The sequence below is a fragment of the Chelonia mydas genome, chromosome 21 (assembly GCF_015237465.2).
Source record: "Chelonia mydas isolate rCheMyd1 chromosome 21, rCheMyd1.pri.v2, whole genome shotgun sequence".
Taxonomy (NCBI): Eukaryota; Metazoa; Chordata; order Testudines; family Cheloniidae; genus Chelonia; species Chelonia mydas.
Window position 1 is genome coordinate 618,950 of NC_051261.2, and position 18,043 is coordinate 636,992.

At 44.6% G+C, this 18,043-nt stretch overlaps 1 pseudogene; it reads left to right on the top strand.

Moving 5' to 3' along the window:
• Nucleotides 1-620: 620 nt before the first annotated feature.
• On the top strand, nt 621-17,517 carry LOC102945661 (annotated as a pseudogene).
• Nucleotides 17,518-18,043: the final 526 nt, after the last annotated feature.

Sequence of the window (18,043 nt, forward strand, 5' to 3'; positions counted from 1 at the left end):
TTCATTTATTTTGACAAATTTTCATTTGTAACTAAAGTTTTCTGTAATATACTAGCAGATGTTGTGGATATAGTCTGCAAAATAATGTCTCTACAACGTGCAAAGGTCTGACAATAGTACTATTTAAAATTGACAGTTTTCCTGCACCTGTTCAGAGAATTCAGCTTTGTCTGGAAGTTCCACATAAAGTGTTCAGAACTGCTTTGTTTTTTGTATATGGTGATTTAAGCTATTTGCAGAAGAGGTGTAGCACTAAATTTAAATAAGGAATAGAGAGAGCTTCAGAGCAGGCTGCTTGTGATAGTAGTGATGATTGAACAAGGGCAGTATATGCAATGCAAAACTAACACAATTCCAAACTCTAGTTCAAGTTGAAAGGGAGTCTGAGATTACATTAAGTAACTCTACGGAGATGCTGAGCTTTTCCAGTTCAGCATGAAAAGGTATTAAGGAGACTTGTTGGTTTTACATAGCACAGGTGAGCTTTGAGAAATAAAGATACTTGCTTCATTTGCTTCCACTTAACATGCACTTTCTCTTGTTCAGTCTGCCTGCTAAACTCATCAATGGGGGAGTTGCAGGGATCATTGGCGCTACCTGTGTTTTTCCAATTGATCTGACTAAAACCAGGTTACAGAACCAGAGGAGTGGACAGCAAGTATACAAAAGCATGTAAGTGAACATTGGAAATGAATTCTGAAGACAGAAGAGTTTGTATGTGTATGCTGGAGACACTGCCACCAACAAGAAATTTGTGGAATAAAAGCCCTTTCAAGAAATGTTAGAAATTGTGTTAACATTTAGCCTCTTTTGAAATTCGTAATTTAGTTAAGCAAAGAGGGACACACCACTGTGGTACTGTCATGCTGGGTATTCATTAGACTTTGTTGCCTTCCTATTTTGTTGCCTCCCATATTGACCAGTTGCAGGTGCTTCTGCATTAAACATGTGGCTGCACTGCAGTAGTTTGGTATGAGCCTTCAGTCTTTTGAATCTTTTTGTGCTGAGACTCTCATTTTCTGTTGCAGCCAAAGCCCTGGTGTCAGCAAGTTAAGTGTCTCTTGAAATAGGCAATTCTGTGCTCAGATGACACAGGCTTGGCTGTAAACTCTTTCATTAGGATGCAGCTTCCTCTAATGATGATTTAGTTTTTCCTTTGGAATTTCCACTTTTAATATTAATAACTGGAATAACTAAATATATAGATACTCTCCAAAAGTGTATAGGCTATGTTTAGATCTTTGACAGATTAATTCAAACTACTGTGTTTTGTCTTGGTCAGGCTGGATTGTCTAGTTAAGACACTGCGCTCAGAGGGCTGTTTTGGGATGTACAGAGATAAGACTTTTTCCTGTTTTGTAGCTAGTTATAGGTAACTCTGTAACACATAATCACAGTGATTCTCATTCCTTTTCGCCAACATTTTCAAAATGTTTTGGGTTCCCAACATCATACACCATGGACCAAAATTTCAGCAGTATTAATATCAATCGGAGCTGCAGGTACAGAGAAGCTATGAAAATCAGACCCAACATGTCTAAAGCTGGGTACCCAATGTTAGAGGCCACTTTTGAAAAGTTGGCCCTTCAGGACCTAAGAGTGGAACATTACAAAGCACTAGAAAAAAATCTCATAAGTAAGACTGGACGCTTTTAGAATTTTTTTAAATTGTTATTATTATTATTATTATACATTTTATCCAAACTTTCTGTTGTTTCCATGCTCTGATATGCAAGTGCTGGTAGCTAGATGGCAAGCAAGGAACTCAACTATGGGCACGAAGCAGTTAGTTAAAAGCAGCTGTGTGAGGGATCCAGTTTTCAGGTCTCTTCTGGATTTGTGAGAGGCCTAATATATCAAATGGAATCATGATATCCATACCTAAGAGGAGGCCAATTAAAATTTAAGGACACACTCACTACGGCAAGGGCTTTGACTCTGCCAAGTAGTGTATGAGGCTCCTTTATTTACTGCATATACCATGTCTTTCTATCAGTTCATGTCCAGGGAAGGATTCACATCCAGGATTGGGATGTGTTAGAAAGGGAGATGGGTATGTCAGGATCCTCTATAAATCCACTTTTATCAAATTGGAAAGTTAGTTCCTAAGATAGCTACTTTTTGTTGACAGGTTCACTATACCTAAAGAATGTTCCCCTCTGATAAATCTGCTTCAAGAGAGTTAATTTAGTTTTTAGGAGCCAAAACCTCATAGTGCAGAAATCTTTGCCAAAGAAAAGAAGTTTTCAGACCATGTGAATGGAGACTAAGCAAGAAATGATCCCTTAACAGAAAAGCCAGCATTTCAATGTGGAATTTAAGAAAAATATAAAGGCAGACATCCTAATTATTTTCCCTCAGTGACTTTTACTGCTAATACCTAGGCAAAGTAGAATGTTTTTTGTGGCATCTGTGTTTTTCATAATACAGACCTTGGCTCCTGAGAATTTTGAAGGCTAGTCAATCTGGCCAAGCCACAATGGAACGTTTAATGGTTTTGCAGTGCTGCTTACCATTGCAAACAGGCGTAGTTCCCTTTTTTCCTGTCTGTAGACACTGCCTAGCTTTAGGTGTTTACTCTCTCAGTAAAGATTTTTTTCCCTTAACTTCGATATAAATTCTTTTTCTGCCAAACATCTGTTTTAAAGGCTCATCGATATTGGGAGAGTTCCCACTGAATATTGGATTACCAACAAGGAATCTTGACACTATGGATGTTTAACAAAAACATTCAGTCTCATCTTTCCAGCAATGGAAGGTTGCCTTTAATTTGGGATAGATTCTAAAAGTTTAATGGTTTGTTATAGCTTTTAATCTAACATTTAAAATAATTTCTCCCACCCACTAAGGCTGGATAGTGGTGAGCAGACAAAATAAAGGAGTTTGTTAGATAATCTAATTTGTACTATGTATTGCTGGTATTTAGCAAAGTAAGTGAATTCTACAGATCTTTAGTGTGACAAATGAAAAATTATCGCGTAAATGTACTGTTTTTTATCGCAACCATTTTACAAGCCATTAATCTCATTTGTTTCAGTGTTGGGCAAATTCAGAGTTCTCTCTCACACGTGTGTGACCCGCACTGCTTAAGTGTATTAACCATTGTGGGTGCTTTCCCGACTTATTACTGCCAAAAAATAGTCTGCAAAATTTACCACTGCACGCTGGAGTTGGGGACAAGGCCTTTCAAAAACTTGATCTGGTTATAACAATAAAGGACTTTGCCTTTTCTTCTCTTCCCCATTTGCTTTGGCTTGTTTAACACACATGCTGCTTTCAGTTGTGTTCCTCACACTTTCTGCATGTCTGTGTGTTATACTGTATGCTTTGTTTTCACAAATAAGAGGAACATAAGAACAGCCATGCTGGATCAGACCAAAGGTCTATCTAGTCCAATATCCTGTCTTACGACAGTGGCCAGTGCCATATGCCCCAGGGGGAATGAACAGAACAGATAATCATCAAGTGATGGATCCCCTGTTGCCCATTCCCAGCCTCTGGCAAACAGAGGCTAGGGACACCATAATAGGGGCACTGTAACAATTTTATAGTCATATAGACTTTAGAATCATAAGCTGTTCTGCACATCATGACTGCATGGATTTAACAGTTGAAATTGGGGATGTAAAACTTTCTGACCCCAAAACACAGTCTTCAGTCATTTGAGTTACAGGTGCATCTCTTGCTGTAGTAGTATTAGAGGTAATAGCTTCTATGGGTCTCTTGCTGTAAAGTGCAGTATGAAAACTCACACCTGACAGCTGTGACACTCCCAACGAGTAGAGAACACTGATGACATATATAATGTTAGCTAGTGATTAATACCATATCGATAAACAAGATGTCTTCCAAGCCTTTGTGGTTCTCCATTGATTAAAAATAAGAGCTCGTTTGCAGAGTTAGAAATTTGAGGATCACTTTATGATGGAGAATCAAACTTCTGTGTACGTATTACATAGAAATGTGCCTAGAATATAAATGTTGCAGACATATCACTAACTGCCCATGACAATTGCTCTAGGCAAAGGCTTTATTATAATTCTGCCTAATCTGATTCCATTAGTCTGTCAGAAGCTTTGCTGCAATTAAAATAAAACAAAATGAAGATATTTGGATTTGAGTGCGAGGTCCTAAAGCCTCTTTCCTGTCATTTGCCAAATGCAAAGCTATATGTTACAAGCGTTGTTAGTTTCAAGTTTATACAATACACATCCCATGGATTTTTAAGATTTCTTGCACAGTAATCCAGGGAATTGTAATTTAAATTCACCTGTTTTGTTGGAGCCACATTTCTAGAGATATTGTCCGGGAGAGGGCTGGGCAGTACAGGGTGTTCACTTCTGGGGGAAAAGCTAAGCCTGGGAGTGAGTTGGGGTCACCGTTCAGTATAACCCAGGCTGGTAAGAGCCAAGGTGCGCCTGGCTGGCTGCAGCACACAGACATGGTGGGGAGTGACTTGCAGGCTGGAGGCTCTTTGTGAGCACTCCAGACTGGAGGCTACAGCAGCAAGGCAGTGTAAAGGGCACCCCGGGTTAGAGGGCAGGTGTGACGCAGCTACTTATTAGTCTGGATTGTACCCTGGGTATGTCACAGTGATGTAAAAAATGCCTGCACTCTGCCATAGTACACTGGAGCTGAATCAGTGAAGCAAAGCACATAGGATGCCGCTCTGCTGGTGATACAACAGATACACTAGTGTAACCAGAGCATTTTTACCACCACTTTTCACAGTAAAGGGCTGAAAACAGTTCTGCTCCAGCTACACTACCCACTTGGCTCTCATTGGTGTATCATTGTTGAATGTCGCTGTAACATAGATTCCGTTTTTTCTATTGTGGATACAAAATTTGCATAACTGGAAGAATCCCACTCCCCACCTTTGCAGATAACACTGATTCAGGGAGTTTACATAATTTTCTGTACAACTTGTCATAGGTTCACGATCAAGTTGAGCTAACTTAAAGCAGAAATTCTCCCCTTTATGTCATTTCTTGCATCTGAGCCTCCACTTTCAAATCTGCACTGAGCAAATAATACTACAGGAAGTTAAAGGCATTTCTTAGTCACCTTCATAGTTATCACTAAAGAGGAGCATTTAGAGCCTCCTATAAAACACCGGCTGTTTAAGGCTCTCTGTTTGATAAAGTGTTGGGTGCACCTGTGACTGGCTCAGTCAGGCCTGGGGATTTCTCTGGGGAAGTTTCCACAGTGTTCAAAACCCGATTCTTATCTAGTTTCACTTTACAATAGACCAGGTGCCAGCCACAGCACGTACAGTCCTACAGTGACAAGTGACTAGTTTGGGACAAATCTTGCTGCACAGTGATTCTCCTGGTCCTTAACTAGAAAGTCCAGGCCTCTGTGGACAGCTGACAAGCTGATGAGAATATTTTCATGTCACATACAGCCTCTGTTGGTGACAGGCATGGGGCACAAGATGCCATTTGTGACCCAGTCTGTGGTTTCCAGTCATTATTGCCAGTGAATGGGGGGTGGAAAACACTCTGCAGGCGATAAAGTGGAGTCGCTTCCTTTTCACATAGCCTCCTGGCTGCTCATGTGAGGCTGGGGCATTGTGTCCTTCACTATGGACACGGAGGAGGTTCAGAATTGCATGGGAGCAGAGCAGAAAGCAGCAGGAAGGTGGGTTTCCATGGGTCCATCTTTCAAGGAACACTGAACTCACCTCGTTAAGGGCCCAAGCCAGAGCCCATTGAAATCCATGGTGAGACTCCCATGGACTTCAGTAGGAGTTGGCTCGGGTCCTAGATATAGCATGTACCATAAAATCTTACTCTGGTACTGGTAGCACAAGTAAAGAAACGTGGACCATAGAAACAGCCCCCCTCCCCCCCCCCCCCATTCTGCCTCACAGGACACAGTCTGCCACAAAGACAGCCTGCGGCAGTACGTCACAGTGTGATTTTGTTAGTGACAAAGAATCAAGATGCCAGTTGGTATTTCCTGAATCTCAAACCCCCTTAATCAAAGACTAGCACCTCCTAGGCCCTGCCCAGGCTCTGACCTGAATGTTAGCAACTGCGCCAGCCTTCATTAAGGCAGAGTTAAGGTTGCCCTGTGCTGCTCTGTGGCCTTCCAGAATGTGGAGAGCCACTAGACTTAAACCTCTGTAAACTAGGAACTAGAGAGTCAAGGGACATGCAAAGCGACCTTAACCCCTGGCTCCGGCCAGAACCACTGGGAATGGTTCAGTGGGGAGGACATAATAAGTAGCCTGAGGAATGCCTGAGGATCCCCTTGCCCAAGTGACAGCTTTGCACCACAAGCTCTACGCTCTACACCATGGCAGCATACCAGGTTTTAAAGCGGTTTGCAGACCTGTGGATTTTAGTGCGCTTGGACAATGGTAAGGAGCTGATTTTGGGGCAGGCTGAATTCCTGGAGCCCCGGAACCAAACGCCTGGGAATTTGCACCACAAGGGCTCTTTGCCTTCCCATGAGCCCCTACACCCACCTGCTCCCAGGAGCCTCCCTCAGCACTTGAGAGAGGAGAAGCCCCCTGCAGTCCCCTAGAAACAGGAGCCCCTGCCTTCCCCGCAATGACCCATGCACTCCCAGGAGCCTCAGCCCCCCACCGCCCCTGCCTCCCACCCCCATCCCACTCCTTACCCCCCTGCTGCTGAGCCTTGGGCCCGGCCAGCCTGATGCCAAGATCCCAGTGCCAAGAGGAGCAAGAACCGCAGCTGCTGCAGTTTTGGCACCTGGAGGGCCCAGTACTTACAGTGGGCCCCGGGTGCCATGCTGCCCATGCTCCTGGCCACGTGGCCTGTGTGGCAGAGTCGGGAGATTGCTGTACGGCTCCCCTGTGCACACCCACAGCTTCCAGTTGCAATGTGCCAGTGTTTAACAAGGGGTATAGTGCAACCAGCAAGGCAGCAGAAAAACTAGCCCAGCCAGGTCTAGGTGGCAACCCCAACACATGGTTAAAAGTGGCTGGTCGTGGGTGGGCTCTGTGGCCAGCTCCGTGGCCTCTACAGTCTACCTGGTTCCTTGTTATGCTATCGCAGGTTTCAAGCCAAACTCCCAATATGGGTGGATTTCAGCGTACGTTGCTTATTAACGTCTACTTATTGGATGGCCCTAGGTGAGGAATCCTTGACCACAACACGCACTGCCAGCTCATCCCCCAACCCTGGTGTGGCACAGCACTATCATGGTGGGGAGCAGCAACACCACAGATAAGACTGCACCGAACTTTCCTTCTTCACGGGGGGAAAAGGGCTGTAAAAAATTCCATTGTTTGGGTTATTGCCCCGCCGAAAACAAATCACAAGACTTCTGCTTCCTAATGTGATGGGCACCATGGTGAAAACCAGCTCAGTTAAGGGGTTGTCTACACTCGAAAGTGGGGCCACTTTAACTAGGCCAGTGCAGTTAACGAGGCAACGCTCGGCTCCGTAAGCTCTGCCCCCAAGCCCAGTGTGGCTGCAGCAAACCAGTATGAACGTTTAGTCTGGTTTGGGAAGCAAAACAAGCTGTGTGGCTAGCCAGCACCTTGGGCCTGATAGACTTGCATCCACACTAGGGCTCAACCCAGTGTAACTACAGGGGTAAAATAATTACAGCCCAACTGACAGTTAGCCCAAGATACCGTCTCTAGTGCAGCACAGGCCTAAGCCTTTGCCAATAAGCTCCAGGCAACAGTGTGGGAAGGGACTGGGCAGAGCCTGGCGAGAAGACACAATACTTTGGCCTAGTGGCTTTGCCTTTGATACAGTGTGTTGGTACTGGAGCCAGCTGATGTAACTGAAATGATCGGGTATGTCTACATAAGGGTGGGATTTAATCCGAAGAATTCACAGCCAAAGAATAAAGCTAACATTGCAAACAGTCTCCTCGATGACTGGACCGTGATGTGTAAGCAGACCTTGTCACCTTGTCATGACATCGCACGAGCAGTGAGACTAGGGCCTGGCACCCGTACTGCAATACCAGAATTCAAAGCAGATCACAAGCAAGCAGATTCACTCATGTTCTTGCATGTTGCTCATGCAAAGCAAACAGGATGCTAATGTGGAGCTTGGACTCAGGTTGCACTGATGTGCCTAAAATATTGTTCTATTCTTGGGGCAGATGAATTTGATTTCAAAACTGATGTTGGCCAAAAGAAGAGATGCATTCCCATTCCTCGCATGGCTATGGAGCTGGGAATGGCCATTGGGCCGCATGCTGCCAGTGGATGTGACTCCACTTCAGCTTTCAGTGGCATGGGGAGAAGATGGCTGAACACAGCAGCTGAGCACCCAGAGAAGTGAACAGAGAAGGAGTTTAGAGCTCTTCTGTCTCCACACCCCCACCCCACAGATGTGCAGATGCCTCTCACACACCCATTTAGATATCCCAACACCCAGTCTCAGGCCTCCGTGTCTGGGGCATACATCGAGCCTGCCTGTTCTCAATTCCCCCCCTGGGGTTTTGGGGGTGAGGCTGGTGGATGCACTGATGGTGTCTAGCCTGCACTGCCCACCCTGATCTCAGTGCTTATGGCAGTAACAAAGCATGCCCACTCTCAGCTCTCGGGGACTTAGTGATGTGTCTGTGGTGTGAACTGAACAACCCCTCTTCTTTGGTCGCAGGGCTATTCACCTGAGTCATGCCCATTCCCAGCTCCTGTACAGTCTTAGTGATGTTTGCCTGTAATATGGGCCCAGACCCGGTCTCAGTTCCCCTCTGGCTCAGCGCAAAGGGACTTAGGTGTGGCAATTCTCAGTATTACCAGCCCTCACTCATTGGAAGACCAATGGGATCCCCTAACCCTGAGGTAGGTGCTTAGGCTCCCTCTTCAATAAATGGGGAGAGACAGGCACCTAAGAATGGGAACCACAAAAGCCAGCATGGTAGGCCGGGGGCCACCTGAGGTAGCCACTGGGAGAGGCTATCGAAGGGCAGGAAGATGGGGGATGTTAAGCCTGGCCATTCACAGAGTTTGATCCCTATCGCTGCATGCGTTCCACAGCCAGGAACCTGTCTCCCAGGGTCAGGTGACTTCAGTGCCTAATCCCTGTCTTGTGAGATTGTCAAGTTCCTGCCCAAAGCCATACAAAACCAGTGGGGAGAAGGAGGCAGAAACCTCCTGTCTGCCCCTTATCCCAGTGATTAGGCTCCTCAGCAGAAGGTATGTAAAAGGGGGTCCAGCATCTCTCAAGTGAGTGCCTTAATTGCTGAGCTAAAGGGTAGTCTGGTGTGGGCTGCTCTTATTGCAGCTGTTCCATTTTAATTAAATATTTAAACATTAATTGGGCCACAGAAGCTGTAAAACTCAGCCTGTAGTCCATTGGTTTGGGGACTCTCCCAGACTTTTGGAGCATCTGGTTTAATCCCCCTTCTGCTTGATGAAAAGGGGTTTGAGCAGTGAGCACCTGCCTCCCCAGTGAATAGCCTAACTGCTGGGGTATAAATTATTCTGCTTTGGGGCTCCCTCAGTCTTTTCTCTTGAAGCTGTTCCACTTTACTGAACTATGAATTGAGCCAAAGCAATAACAAAGCACAAGAAGCTGAGCATGGTGGTTTGGATATCGCGCTGGGCAGTTAGGCACCTTGGTTCAAGTGGAGAAGGGCTTTCAGCAGGGCACACCCAGCTTCTTGAAGCTGTTCCACTTTAATGAATTGGGTCAGTAAAAGGCTCAGAATTGCTTGATTGGCTGCTGATCTCAAAAGTGCAAGCATCTGCTTCAACACCTCTCTCAGCCTGATAAGGATGGGTTTGAGCAGGGAGCTTCTCTTCTCTTGAAGCTGTTCCACTTTAATTAACTCTTAATTGGGCTAAGATATTTGTAGGGAACCCTACATAGCCTGGTGGTTAGGGTACTCGGTGGGGCTGGTTCAATCCTCTTGCTGTGGAGAAGGAATGTGCACAGCAAGTTTCTTTCCTCTGGAAGCTGTTCCACTTTAATCAACTCTTAATTAGGCCAAAGCAGTGTTGCTGTGTAAGAAGCCCTTTTAGAGCCCTGTGATTAGTGTACTCACGTGGGTGCTACAGATGTTGGGTTAATTCCCCCCTTGCTTGCTGAGAAGGGATTTGATAAGCTCTGAGCTCTTTTCCTCCTCATGCTGTTCCACTTTAATTGACTATTAACTGAGGAAAGCAAGTATCATCCACACCACTCTGTACTTAGCCTGGTGGTTTGGGTCCTGGTTTGGGGTGCTGACACAGTGGGTTCAATTCTCCCCTTGGCTTGAAAAGGGAGTAGAATGGGCACTGCATTAGTGTTTTCTCTTTAAGCTGTGTAATTGTTTAATGAACTATTAAATGGTCCACATCAAAGCAGCCCCATGTAGCCTGCTAGTCAGGCTGCCTGCCTGGGTTGGTGGTGGCTGCAGCAGCTCAATTCTCACTGTGCCTGATGAGCAGAAAGGATTTGAACAGCTAGCAGCTTTCCTCTGGTTCACTTTAATTAACTATTAACTGGGCCAAAACAAGCCTCATTCCCAGCACTCCCTGGATAGCCTGGTGGTGCAGGTACTAGCCTAGGGTGATGGAAATGCTGCTTCAATTCCGCCCCCCTTGGATTTAGAAGAGAGTTGAGCAGTAATTGCCTCTCCTCTTGATGCTTGTCCACTTTATTAACTATTAAATGGTCAATCAAAGCTGCTTGCTGAATAGCCTGGTGGTTTGGGCCCTACCTAGGGTGTTGGAGAGCCTGGTTCAAATCCCCTCTTGCTTTCTGAGGAGAAGGGATTTCAGCTCTTGAAGCTGGTCCACTTTAATTAACTAGGAATCAGGCCACTTCCTGAGCTAGGGTCACTCTATAGTCTAGTGGTTTGGTTGCTTGCCTTTGCAGTGGGAGATGCTAGTTCAAATCTTTCCTCTAAGAATTTGGAGAAGGCTGTCCTGCCTCCCAGGAGGGAAGTGGGAGGTTCCTGTTTAGGTCCCCTTGCGCTTGCAGGAGACCCTTGTCTTTCTGGAAACAGAAGGGGGTTTGAACAGAGATCACTCACTTCATAGGTATGGTGGAGCGAGGGAGAGGTGGGCAGGGGGCCTGGGAGGAGGGAGTGGCGGTGGCTGGGGGGCCAGGTGGGGCTGTGAGGTGTAGGGGGTGGGGCTGGGAGGCAGGAGGGTCCCTGGGAGGTGGGAGAGCCTTGGTCTAACCCCTTGCAGAGGGGTTGGACCTGGGGTCTCCCACCGCCCGGGTGGGTAGCCTAGCCGCGGGGGACAAAAGAGTGATTTGCTTTTTTAATGTAGCTCAAGGAATATTTAAATGAAACAGAGATAGCTGATATGTGTTGTAAACCCCTTGCCCACAGCAAGGATTGAACGAGGGTCTCTCACATCCCATGCGAGAGCTCCAACCACTATACCACAGAAGGCAGCTCTTTTGGGAGATGTCCTTTGGCCCAATTCATAGTTTAATTAAAGTGGAACAGCTTCAAGAGAAAGGGACACTTCTCACAAGGCAGAAGGAGGAATTGAACCAGAAGCTCCTACACTCCAGTAGAGTACTCTAGCCCCTGTACCATACAGGGCTTCTCAAATTAGGCTTGGCCCAGTTAATAGTTAATTAAAACAATTTCAAGAGAAAACACTCACTTAACTCCCTGCCCCAGAGCAGGAGGAATTGACCCACAGCCTCCAACAGCCCAGGTTAGTACCCAAACCCCCCTAGCATGGAGAGCTTCTTATGCTTGACTTCTGCTTTGGCTGTTACTAGTTAATTAAAGTGGAACGGCTTCCAGAGGCAAGACCAAGGCAGCCCCCCATCAGAATAACTCATAGCCCTGCAGTGCGGACATCCTCTTGAGAGGTAGGCGATCACTGCTCAAATCCCTTCTCATCGAACAGAAGGGGGACTGAACCAGACTGGACCACAACCTAGCTGAGTACCCCAACCACTGCACTGTAGAATGATGCTCCTTGTACCCCAATGGCCCATTCGGTTTTGGTAGCCTTCTTGATGAGCAGGAGGTGGTCCCTCCTGACAGGTTCACAGTTTCAGAGCAAATATTTTTTACAGTTATAAAGCAAAAACTTAAATATTACCTTATAGCATGTGATAAAGATATTTAAGGGAGATTAATGCATACAGACACTTACAAGCATTTCATAAAGTCTACACACATTGTTATAAGTCCAATACCCACCTTACCTGTGCTAATCCACAGGTGAAACAGACTGTCCAGCAAGCAATTTGTCAGTGCTTGGCTGAGGCCTAAAGCCTTGGCAAGAGCCGGCACTTGGTTTGCCAGTGTCACATAGCTTCTTTTGTTTGGGGAACTGTAATAAGCTACACTGGCAAAAGCATTCTTTTGTCAGTGCAAGATGGGTGTATACTACAAGGATGTGTATATAGTTAGTTCTCTAAAAATTAAATAGAAGAAAAGCTCTGTTTCAATTAAATAGAAGTGTATTTATTTTTAGGTGCTGCAGTAAATCTGACCTTAGTAACACCTGAGAAGGCAATCAAGCTCGTCGCAAATGACTATTTCAGGCACTTCTTGGCCAGGGATGGGTACGTTCCCCTTTGGATAGTCAAGATATCTAGAACATGATACTTTGTATATGGTAGAGTTTGATGTATATACTCGGACTTGCCCTATTAGTCTTTCTGTGGAATACATTCTCAATATAAGGTTTAATTTTAATAAAACAAAGCTGTAGCTCCATCAAAGTCATGTGAATTTGTAGGACCACAGGCAAATAGCCTAGAGAGGGAGTGTCTTAGTTTGTATTAGATGTTTGTTCAGATACTACAGTGATGATAGTTATATACATTAGATAAATATGTAGCTTAGCTTTTGAGGGTCCAGTCCCGCATCCTTCACTTACACAGGTAGCCCCGCTGAAATAAATGGAAGACAGCTTCTCTGGAACTCTGAACATGTGTACAGAAGGGCACAAAGTTAGTAAAGTTTTAAACACTGAACTAATATGTTCATAACAATGTAATATTACAATTAGCCTGTTAGGTTGCAAGGACACTTGTAATGTTTGGCCACCATGACACAACAGCTAGGAGCATAAAACATGTATGGTGGAGGAAAAAGAAGAAAAACTTCTTCTCATAGGGTAGACATGGCTTTTTCTGCCAGTTTTATTAAACTTAACTTTTCCCCCTTGCTTTGAACAGAACTGAAAGTAACTCAGCTGTTTAACAAAACTGCTAGTTTTATACAGCACCTTATGCTGCCAAAGATGTAAGTAGCAGATGCAGCACAGCGTTGGGTACAGTGCCAGGTAATTAACTTGTTGATTGGAAGAAGTTAGTACCTTTTAGACTCTGCCTCAGCACATTGGAATAAGGTTACAGATGATGAGATTGTCAATGAGGCATTCTGTTGCTCCTGTATGATTTGTGGTCTAAACAGATATTGCTATACCATAATCTTTTTCGTCCCCATTTTAGAACGGGCCTGACCATATCCAGAGAGCTGGTGGCAGGCTGTGGTGCTGGAACATGCCAGGTCATCATCACCACTCCCATGGAGATGCTGAAAATCCAACTACAGGATGCAGGGAGAGTAGGTAATTGACCACTTATCCCCTTCATTTACAACGTGCTTGGCTTTGAGTGTCAATTTCTGGGCATTAATGTGTCTCTGCTAAAAAGACACATTTTCGTTAACACACAGATCTCTGACATCATGAATGATGGAGCTGTTAATATTGTTTCAGGTTTTAGCTCTCATTGCCTGAGAGCAACAATCAGTGCAGATCAATCTTTGTACTGTACAACACTTTGGCCCCAGAGGAATGGAGGACAAAGAGGAATCTTGTCCTGATCTTCTATCAGTCTGTTATGGCTGATTGGGTGCGGTAACATAGAATTGGCAATGTCTTGTCAGGTAGGAGCACGGTTTAGTGGTTGGGAAAGATCAGCGAGAAGTAGCAGCTTTGGTATGAGACTTCTTGAGTGCAGGCCAGTTCTTGTAAGAAGGTGCTTTGGGTGGTGGCCATGACCAGATTCTCCAGCCTCATTGTACTGAGGATGAAGAACTAGATCTGAAACTTTAGGAAGAGTGCCAGGAAATAAGTAAGCTTGACATTTCTGGCTTCATTTCAGCATCTCAACAGCTTGCGAGTGGAATCCACTGTTCAAGTTCCGGCTGCAAACTTGTAGCTGTCAGCTCTCCCCTGACTAGAGCATATAACATTGGACCTGCTACACAGATAGCAGCTGCACTTCTGCATACACAGAGGGCATTAAGGGACTCTACAGGGGTCTTGGAGCCACTTTACTGAGGTGGTAATGGTACATTTCTCATTTTCTCCTTTCATTGGTGAGAACTGCTGATCAAGGGGTGTTATGTAAACATGGTGTCTTCTTTTCTCAGGGATGTTCCCTTCTCCATCATCTACTTTCCATTATTTGCACGTTTGAACAGAGGAGGACAGGAGTCTCTGGAGGAGAGAGGCCCATTTTATCAGTTATTTCTAGCTGGTTGTCTGGCTGGCTCTGTGGCAGCAGTGTCTGTCAATCCGTGTGATGGTAAGAAGCTTTTTATTACACGTTTGGAATCCACATAGGGACCATCACTTGAAGAACAATCCCCTTCCTGTCTGTGCTTTGAGATAGGCACCTCAACAGCTATGCCATGGATTAGTGAAGAGTTGTTTTTGAGGAGGGCAGCTGTACCAATGGGACCTTAAAAACAGCCCTTGAGTGCTGTTAGGATGTCCCAACAAAGAATGCTGATGGCTCCAGGAAAACTCAATGGAAATTAAAGATCAATATCAGCTACTTCACACAGACATGAATGAAACTTTCTATGGATTTGGAAAGGAGGAGGAATATCTTGGTAGGTGTATTATACACTATTATTGAAGCATTAAGTGCTGGCTATTGCAGAAGGCAAGACTGGCAGACCAATGGTCTGATCAGCGTTGCAATCCGTATGTTCTTATACAGTACAAATAACATGAGACACTAACACCAGCAGCTCTCTGGGCAGGTAACTGTTCAGTGTTCAACCATGTCAGTGGAAACACATGGCACTTTTTTTAGGCTAGAAGGGGAGTCAAACAGCATTGAACACACTTGCCTTCATCTTTCTGGGTATGGGGCAGAGGAGCTCATTCTGGTCTCTGCTGTCTACTAAAATAAAGCAAGAAAAGTCTTAGTATGGATAACAGACAAGATGTGTGTCTTCAAACAGCATTCAGGGGTCCTTTCCTGGCCCTGCCTGTGTAAATCTGTTCAAGCCAATACTATGCTTTACCATGGAACATTTTGATTTTCCAGTAATAAAGACACGGCTCCTGTCACTAACCAAAGGAGCAAATGAGGACAGCTACAGCAGACTTGTTGACTGTGCAAGGTAACAAATGAAGAACGATGATGGGCAATATTTTTCAAAAGCGACTAATTAAGGGTGTGTATGACTTGGACAGCCTTGAAAATTGTACTCTTTGTGGCTTTGAGTCATTTTGTGTAATTGTGGAGATCAGTGAATTCTTAATGGTGAACTAGTTTTGTAGCACTAGGGAGACAGCCAGGGAGTTAATATCCCAATTCGTTTATAAATGGGATATTTTTTGCTGAATGTGAATTCATTTTCTTATTTGCTAAAACACAAGTAATAACAGTCTTGTCCCTCAGTGCAGAAGTACTGAGAATCAGCCACTGCCTGGATATGAACTGCCTCCGCTCAAACACCATATCACCAACAAAAATGTGGCGATATCCTTCATCATTGTATTGTTTCCACTTAGGTATGGACAGCTGTGTGCACCCATGAGGGAAATGGCATTGGTGAGCTATACAAGTGGGAGCCATTCTTAGCTGTCTACCATCATGTAAATGTCAATACACTTTCACCTAGATCAAAGGCATTTAAGCTCCGAACTTGCACTGATTTCAGTGCAGTGGCATGGGGCTGGAAGTCTGTCTTGCCAGTGATCTAAGAACTCCTACCATTAGAATATATTCTTAGCTTTTAATAGATTGTGAAGCATTAGTGCTGAATTAGACAGACATGTTGCTGCCACAGGTTTACATTTGTGTTTTTTCTCTCTCTTTCATGAAAGCTGAACGCGTATAAGGAAAAACACTGTGGGTGCAGTGGTAGCATGAACAGTAAATGACCTGTTTGAGAGCCTGGTAACAAAAACAATGTATTGTCTTCTATTTTCAGGAAAACTTGGTGGAAGGAGGGTCGCCTTGCCTTCCTGATTGGGGCTTGCTGCAGAGCATTAGTCATTGCTCCTCTCTTTGGTGTAGCTCAAGTTATTTACTTTATTGGAGTAGGGGAGTTCCTTGTTGAGCTTTCCCAATATGGCAGATTTTCATCCTAACTCCTCATGCCATGGACATGTTGGAACAGAACCTGCAAGAATCATCGGTATAGAGAGGACCCAAGAAACAAATGGCAACTCAGACTGATTTACTTACATTCTTAGTGAACCTGGGGTTCCCTGAATAAACTGTTACTAATCAACTAAAGTTAACGGAAAGTTGGGACAACGTATCCCTGGGCTGCTGCTCAGTGTTGCACCCCAGCTTGGGGATGCTGTATGTCTCCTTTTCGTGGCATTTCCTATTTTGCACCACGAGTCAGACTTGTGACACCAACAACCAGTGCAGTAGAGGAGTCTGCATATTGTTAGTGTATGGGAATGTCTCCCAGTGCTGAGGGTTGTAAGAGAGATAAATCTCTATATGTGAAATGACCATTGCTGCTTTACTGAATTTTGTGTACTTTTCAGAGGATAGCGTGATCAGACATTAGGGGTAGTTGATTTGGAACTTCAGTAGGTAGTGGGATTAAATGGGACAGATTAAAGACTTCAGTCTTACATGGAGGTTAAGGACCTACTGTTGAAGGGATTTCATTATTTAATGAAGGGAACATGAACGACATATTTTTTAACGGGTTTGGGGCCAAGTCTTTCTCTATTAACTGCACTTGATTATCCAGCTACCAGACTAGAAAGGTCTGCCTTGGTATTTCTCTTTGTTCTCTGATCCATCAATGCTGTTTCATTAATTCACTCTTCACAATTAATTGGGAACAGAAGGCTATGGCTTATAAAAAGTCATAGTTTACAACTTGGAGCATTTCCTTGTAAAGAAGGTGGTTGCTTTGGTGACAGCTAAAAACAGAAGCCATTTCAGACCATACATGCACAGTAGGCAGACTATCTTAGATAGGCACTCAGGATGAAATTCATCCTATACAAGGCCTATGTATCACTTACAATATGGGTTCTAGAGAAAGCCCTCAGACGATTTTGTATGCTCATAAACCCATGATTGTTCAGCAGAGACATAGGTGCTACTTGAACTTGTTAGCAAAGCTCATTCCATACTTGAAGTTCTCAGCAATTAGGGACCAGTTCTTCCCTCAAACAAACATACAGTGCAACCATTGAACTTGCTAGGAGCTGCACCTGAGGGTAAAACTGGATTAAGAGTTTTTAATCATGTTAAAATATTACCTTTGATTACATTTAGCCATTTCTTTTCCTTGGCAGTGAGCTCATGTAATGGCTGCTCCCAGTTTTTTATTTGTTGTTGTTTGCGGAGGAATAAACTGGTCAGTATCTTTGGCCCCTTCCCCAAATCCACAGTGTGCAGTCTGGGATTTAAATGTATATGGTGCAAGGAAAGCTTGAAGCCCTTTATGACATTAATGGCAACTTTGTAGAAACCATCCAGACCCTGTGCCTGCCATACCACCTTGCAGTAAAAGCTAGTGATCCTTCAGTATTAGTGAGGCATATTTTTTCTTTGCTGCAGCCCTGCATGGCCCCCATGCAGTCTTTGGATAAGTGGAGTGAGACTGACTTGGGCAGAGGCGAGAAGGGACTGAATGGCCCTCTTCCATCTCTGACTTCTGCAATTCTGTTAATAAAATAGACATGTGAATGCTAGGGTTGTAAAATTCTATAAGTGGGTTCTGCAGCTTTTTTCCCCTGCTGTGAACCACCTCCTAGAAACTACCTCGCCCTGCCACTGTGTGTTTGGTCTGTTTTATTTATAGCTTACCATTGAGCCACCTGTTGCTGTTTCACATCTGCAGGGGTTCATAGTGAGGCAAAAATTCATTCATTCACCTACTCTTATTTCCCTACAAGTGGGCACAGACT